We start from the raw sequence: 7,638 nt of genomic DNA on the forward strand, positions 1-7,638 counted from the left end.
GTAATCCCAGCTACTCAGGAGGCTGAGATCTGAGAACCGAGGTTCAAAGCCATCCCAGGAAGGAAAGTCCGTGTGACTACTATCTCCAATAAACCACTAGAAAACCTGAAGTGGCACTGTGGCTCAAGCAGTAGAGTTCTCGCCTTGAGCTGAAGAGCACAAGGACAGTGTCCCAGCCCAGAGTTCAAGCCCCACAACCAACCAAAAAAAAATATTATGGTTTGAAGGAAATGGAAGGGAATCATGGAAATTCACTTAAAGCACAAAATCAGGAAATTGGAAAGCCTGGTCAGGTAACTAACTTCCTTGAAGTCCTATGAACACTATCAATGCACATTCCCCAGTGCGCTGAGAGCGCTGTTGCACACATCTGAGCTGCAGTTCATTCTTGGGATACTTGAGCACAGATGATGTCTTGAGTGTCTTCATAGCCCTGCCACACAACACTTTACCAGGTGCACAGCAAACAGTCAATAATATGTTACATCACCAGGTCTTCTCAAAAGAGATGGGCATGCCTAACTATGCAGGAAGCTGAGATCTAAGGATAGAAGTTCAAATCCAACACAAACAGAAACATCAAAGAGACCCTTACCTCTAATGCATCAGCAAAACCCTAAATTGGAGGTATGGCTTAAGTGGTAGAGTACCAGCCTTGAATGAAAAAGCTAAAGGACAGCACCCAGGCATTGAGTTTAAGCTCTAGTACTGACACAGAAAGAGATAGATTGGGAGGTGGGGGGGGGAGGGGTAAAGTTAAAAAAAGGAAGAAAAAGATTTTTGGCATTGGAGAACTATGAAGGCCCACGGACTAGGTGATCAAGGTCAAATTGACAGTGAAAATACATCAACTTTGTGCTAAGAATGGCATTTACTTCTCTGGTTTTCTCCTCCCAAATCCATGAACTTCAATCTAAAATCAAAAACACATGAGATGAATCCCAACAGATTCTAAAGCATGTCTGACTAGGGCTCCTCAAAACCATCCAAGCTGCCCCCAAACAAGGGCAGTGTCAGAAGCTGTCACAGCCAAGAGGAGCCCAAGAAGCCATAGCAACTCAATGTGAAGAGGTTTCCTGGAAGGATTTTACAGAAGTAGAAACAAGCCTGAGAAGACCCAGAGCCCAGCTAAAGTCTCACAGACAGAGCAGGAACCCCAACCTTCCCTCATATCCACTTGGTGAAAAGATTCTCACTGACAAGCTGATGATGCTTTCTTTACATGTACAGTGACAAGACCTTTGTAAATTTGTCACTGAAATGCAATTCTCAGAAGTGGTGCTGTGGCTCAAGAGGTAGAGCGCTGACCTTAAGCTGAAGAGCACAGGGACAGCGCTCAGGCAAAGAGTTTAAGCCTCACGACCACCACCAAAACAACCAAAAAACAACTAATAATCCTAAAATGCAATTCTCCTTCTCTGGAAACCCCAACTTCTCTTGAACACAAGTCCTGTATAATTTGGCACTGAAGCACCTCATGGACCTCAGAGCATCATGTAGCGAGAGTCAAAACTGAGGCCCAAAGTGGGAGCCAGTGTTTTCCCAATTTCTAGTTTAGGATCTGGTGCTCTACTTGGGCTGATGCTTCAACACTGGCCAGATCCAAAACTCTCCCTTCTATCCTGCACACACCAAGAACCAGTTTAGGACTCTGGGATAAATTCAAAGACCAGCTTCTGGTCTTTGCTAGCATTGTGGCTGGTGTGGTGCAAGGACATATGTGTGGAAAGTGGTTTGGTATTTAGCTACATGTCCTTTTGCCATGGGACACTATGCCAGGGCCACACAGAAAGTCCATCCCTGGCAGGGTAAGGATCCAGACATAAACACACAGCTTTCAAGGGGCTAGGAAGGTGGCTCAGTAATAGAGTGCTTGCCTCACATGCATGAGAACTTGGGTTCAATTCCTCAGCACCACATAAACAGAAAAAGCTGGAAGCAGCAAGTGGTAGAGTGCTGGCCTTGAGCTGAAGAGCTAAGGGACAGCACCCAGGTCCAGGGTTCAAATACCAAGACTGGAAAAAAAAACAAAAACAAACAACCACCACCACAACAAACAAAAACAGCTTCCAACTAGGGTGTGTGGAAAAGGCAAAGTTCTGCAGGCTGGCGAGGTGGCTGCATTTCCTTCCCCTGTGTGGGCCCCATCCATCAGCCTCCCTGAGGGATCTCAGCTACTTGTAGGGTACATTTTCTAAATGTGAACCTGTTTTTCTTATGAGAATCAAAGTGCTCCAACTAACTGCAAGATCATAAATACTCAAAAGTGACTGTTAATAGCAGTGGCAGTTTGCAAAATACCAAATGGCAGCAAGAAGTGGATGTCATAACTTACTTCTTTGCTCTCCCATGTTCACAGAGGTGTTATGCAGGGTGTTTTTTTTTTTTCCTGGTGGTTCTCTTTTTTGTTTTTTAAGTGATGAGATCTTCTTTCAAGTAGGTTCACAGGGGCTCCCTGGGACTTCAGGCAGTACCTTGAAAATTACTTAACAGATACTAAAAAGAAAACCAAAGAAGCCTACAATTCCAAGCCTAAAAGCTAATTTAAAAAATATGCCTAATATCCCAATGCTAGTGGCTCATACCTGTAATCCTAGCTACTCAGGAGGCTAAGATCATTAAATTATGGTTTATGGCCAATGCAGGCAGGGAAATCTATGAGACTCTTATCTCTAATTAACTAGAAAGAAATGTAGAAAGTAGAGGTATAGCTTTCGTGGTATAGCACCAGCCCTGCATGAAAGAAGCTAAGTTTACCATTCTTTTACACATGAAAAAAATCAGGTCCCAAAAGGTCATTTGTCCAGGCCACTCAGCTACAGGACAAATTGGGAGATGTGAACAGAAGGTATCTAACTTTAGAACTCAGGGCATGGCTCTCACCCTGCTACATTCCCAGTCAAAGCAGACCAAAGAAGGATGGAGGACCTCAGCAAAAACCATCCCTGTGGCTATGTATTGTGGTACTCAGGAAACAGAGGCAAGAAGAACACTAAGAGTATGAGGTAAACATGGGCTACATAGACAGATCCTGTCTTAGAAAAACAATCCTTGTGCACAGGAGCAGCCTAGGGACTATGTGAGTATCACATTATAGAAACCTGTCATTATTAGCTCAATGAACAAAAGGATAAACTTTTAGAAAATAGCCAAGATCCCTATATGAAATGGTGAACATAGAGGCCTAGTTTTGCCACCCACTGTCTTTTTGGCCTTTGTTCCTTTATCACTTAAATGGTGCAAATACCACCTTCTCATTGTTAAGACAATTTTGGTGAGCTCACATATGTGAAAAGTTCTTTGAAAAACACAAAGTGCTGTATAAATTGTGTTATTAATGAAAATCTCTAAAAATTAAGTCAAGTTGCTAAAATTCATTCTCTCAGATCCCTTTTCCAGAGGCAGAAAGTGAGGTGAAAAGAGATGAAAATAACTTGCCTAAAGTTCCAACATTGAGAAGGAATGTCACATACATGGCAGGAGGTCTGGAGTGTCATTTGTTCTTCCTGCCCTCCAGTCCATCCTGTTTACCACTGCACACACACATGCAAATACACACACACACACACACACACACACACACTCCCCTCTTTAGCAAACAAAGGTGCTGGGCAAGTAATTGCTAGGCCTCAGAAGGAGGACACTAGCACTTCTAGTGTCACTGCTGTGACCTTTGACCAAGAGGAGAACTTTCAGCACTAGAACAGAGCTTCTCCCATACAGATAACATTGGGGAGAGCAGAGGGTCAGCAGCCCAGTACTACTGCCAACAGTAAGGAAATAACTCCAAGTTCCTCGTACTTGCAGAATCCTACACACTAGACCATTTTCCTCGGTCCCCATCTCCTCTATTTTCTGACATTCAGTAACATTGTAGAAGGATAAGTTACAGAATCCTACAATCAGGGTTCATAGGAACTCAGATCCTAAGGATTGCCTACTCTAACTCCTCCCATCTGGCATTCCAATTTCCTCCAGTTTCAACTTTGAATTCTTCCAAGGATGGGGAGCTCACTACTTCAGGACCAGCTGACACTCCCCCACACTTACCGAGATTCCATGATAGAGCAAGCACACAATGTAGCAGGGATGAGGCACATGAACCTTCCTCAGGACTAGCCACAGGGTAGAGGGGCCCAGTACAAAGTGACAACACAGCACCTTTTGTTCAAATATTAATACTTTCCAGATAGCAACAGGAGAAGGTTAAACTAAGAATAAGCCTTTTTCTGCGTCAGCCCTAGAAATTGAACTCAGGGCCTGGCACTGCCCTGGAACTTATTTTGCTCTAGGCTAGCACCCTACCATTGAACCATAGCACCACTTCTAGTGTTTTGTTGTTGTTGGTTGTGGGGCTTGAACTCTGGGCCTGGGCACTATCCCTCAGCTCTTCCGCTCAAGGCAAGCACTCTACCATTTAAGCTACTGTGCCACTTCTGGTTTTCCAGTGGCTTACTGGAGATAGGAGTCTCATGGCCTCTCCTGTCCAGGCTCACTTTGAACCTTGATCCTCAGATGCAGCCTCCTGAGTAGGTAGGATTACAAGTGTGAGCCACCAGCACTTGGCCACTTCCAGCTTTTCCTTGGCTAACTGGAAATAAATGTCTCATGGACTTTCCTGCCTGGGCTGGCTTCAAAACAATGATCCTCAGGTCTCAGTCTCCTCAACAGCTAAGATTACAGGCATGAGAGACTAGCGCCCACCCTAATTACAAGCCTCTGTGCCTCTGCATTGCTTCTGATATTAAATTCAGTGGGCCTGAATTCATCTATTGGCTAATACTACTAGTCATTTACTTAGTTGAGGTAATGATATCAATTTCTGGGGCATAAATAAGTTAACTATTTAGGAATCTTAGAATTCAGAGTAAACACCATTTTTGTGCCTCAAATACTACAAGTTGCATTTTAAGATGTGCAATGAGGGGATGGGAAGGTGGCTCAGTGGTAGAGTGCTGGTTTTGCATGCATAAGGCCCTGGGTTTGATCCTCAGCACCACATAAGAGAAAAAGCCAAAAGGGGCACTGTGGCTCAAATGGCAGAGCACTAGCCTTGAGATGAAGATCTGAGGGATAAGGAGATGTGAGGGCAGGGATGGGAGGGGAAAAACAAAGGAGGAGGCAACAATACTTGATAAGAAATGTACTTATTACCTTGCTCATGTAATTCTAACCCCTCTGTACGGTATTTTCACAATAAAAAATTATTTAAAAAAAAAAAAAAAGCAGAGGGATAGTGCCCAGGCCCAGAATTCAGGTTCCATGACCAAAAAAAAAAAAAAAAAAAGTGCACTGAAATGCATGCTAAAGTTACACACTTAGGTACAGAAAGAGTTTGAGGAGTAAGTAATCTGTACATCACCTCATTCAAAGCTTCAGACTGCTCTTCAGCTGCTGGCTCCTGACACCTCTGCAGACCATGAAGGCACCAGGCAAGAAGAATCACAGCCATCACTGAGGCTGGAGCCAGTTTTGTGGGATCCAGTGTTGAGTTGCTGGAAGGCAGGGAGAGGCTCCTTAAAAAATATGAAATTAAGGCACTGTCAGAATACATCAGTAAGTGATGACATGTCACCCCATCTGGACTGTCCCATTGCAAGATCCCCAGCACCACCGAAGAGGAGGATCCACCAATATATCAGATGGCCAACTGTTAAGAGATTCTCAGAGTGGAAGGAAGGGGGCTCAGGCCTATGGTGAATATGACACTGGCTACCACCCAAACTCAGCGTGTTAAAAGTTATGGATTAGATTGAACTGGTAAAGAAAGTAGAGCTAGATTGGTACTGGTGACTCACACCTGTCATCCAAGCTAGTCAGGAGGCTGAAGGCTGACAATCATGATTTAAAGGCAGTCTCTTCAGAAAAGTCCATGAGCCTCTTATCGCCAATGAAACAGAAAAAAAGCTGGAAGTGCAGGTGTGGCTCAAGTGGGAGAACATCAGCCTTGAGAAAAAAAGCTTGGTTGACAAAGTGATGCCTAGAGTTCTAGTCTCAACTCCAGAAGGGGAAAAAAAGGAAGGAAGGAAATGGGAAGGGGAGAGGGGGCAAGGGGATGAGGGAAGAGGAGGGAAAGAAGGAAGGAAGGAAGGGAGGAAGGGAGGAAGGGACGAAGGGACGAAGGGAGGAAGGGAGGAAGGGAGGAAGGGAGGAAGGGAGGAAGGGAAGAAGGGAGGGAGTGAGGGAAGAGGAATCCAGGACACAAGAACTATCCTGGGATATGGAAGGGGCTAGTGTGGATATGAGACATTGAAGAGTTAAAAGTGGCTTCGTTTAGAAGCAGTAACCCTTCTGCTGCTCATATTAACCTTGGGCCCACCTGAATTGCAGAAACCGTCTTGTTTGCTGAAACTGCTAAACCATAGATTACTTGAACAAAGCTACTTTGAAGTCAGGCCCCACTTTGTACTATAGCTGGCCTTGGGTCCCCACAAACTTCAGGAGATGACCAAGCTGGCCCAAGATAAACAGACCCTGTGAACAAACCCAGACCACCAATTATCCCAGCTACAGCTTATCAGAACCCAACTAGCCAGGAAACTCCCTGCTAAGCTTTAACTGCTCTGGAATGCCCTTTAAGACCCAGCCAGTTTGATAACTCCCTACAACCCCTTATTGCCTTGGAATGCCCTGCTGACACCTCTTGTTGCCTTAAATTTGTCAGTCTGTGATTTCTTTTTTTTTCTTCTCCTTTTATCCCTTTGTAGTTTTTGCCTTTATAAACACTGTGAAATTTCAGCTCGGGGCTTCCTCCTAAGTTCTGCTGAGTCAGTGTGTGGGACAAAGCCGGAGCTGCAGCCCACCTGAATAAAGCCTTGCTTTTGAAGTGATCTTCTTGGTGGGGGTCCTGCAACAGGCGTACAACCACATGAGTTTGAGTTCCAGCCAAGCCTGGGTGGGAGAAGCTACTCTGCCTGCAACCTTTTTCTCACCAATGCCCCAAGCACTATTGCTTCTCCATATATTTGCTTATACTTGCTTTCTCTAGTTCTGAAGACAGAAATCAAACCCAACTCAGCTTAGCACCTGCTAGCTAGGAGCTTCAATTGTATTCTCCCCAATGTATCCTGGGGAGTATTTCCATCAGGTCTTGCCATTCTGGTCCACTGTAACAGCCCAGCCTTGATGCCTAGCCCTGAGGGCAGAGATGGGGGAACACCCTGACATCTTGATTGTCCTTTTCAGAAACATGGCAGGCACTTGACCAGTCACAGATTGATGAGTGACTGCTACACAATGCCAGAGGTGAAGAAGGGCTGGGGTACAAAGACTGACTGGAGTAGCATTCTGAAAAAGCCATAATCTCTGGGAAGTAGAAGTGTGGCTCCAGTAGGAGAGAACTAGTAATGTGCAAAAAGCTAAGTGGGAAGCCCTGAGCTCAAGCCCCAGTACCAGCACCAATCAATCAATGAGAAAAGAGCTACAATGTGCTCTCAGTGCCACTGGTGATGTGCAGGATAACCCAGCACCAGGGCTTTGGTGCCACACACTGTCTCTAAGAAGCCAGCAGAGATAGCAGACACCATGTCCTTTTTGCTGAGCTTCCTGTAACACAGACTCTTGCAGGAGCAGCCTAAATTCATTTCTTTTTCATTTCCTTGGAACACCACTGCTGCTAAACTAGGACAAATCCTAGAA

The sequence above is a fragment of the Dipodomys merriami genome, unplaced genomic scaffold, assembly GCF_024711535.1.
Source record: "Dipodomys merriami isolate MVZ:Mamm:240054 unplaced genomic scaffold, mDipMer1.0.p SCAF_437, whole genome shotgun sequence".
Lineage (NCBI taxonomy): Eukaryota > Metazoa > Chordata > Mammalia > Rodentia > Heteromyidae > Dipodomys > Dipodomys merriami.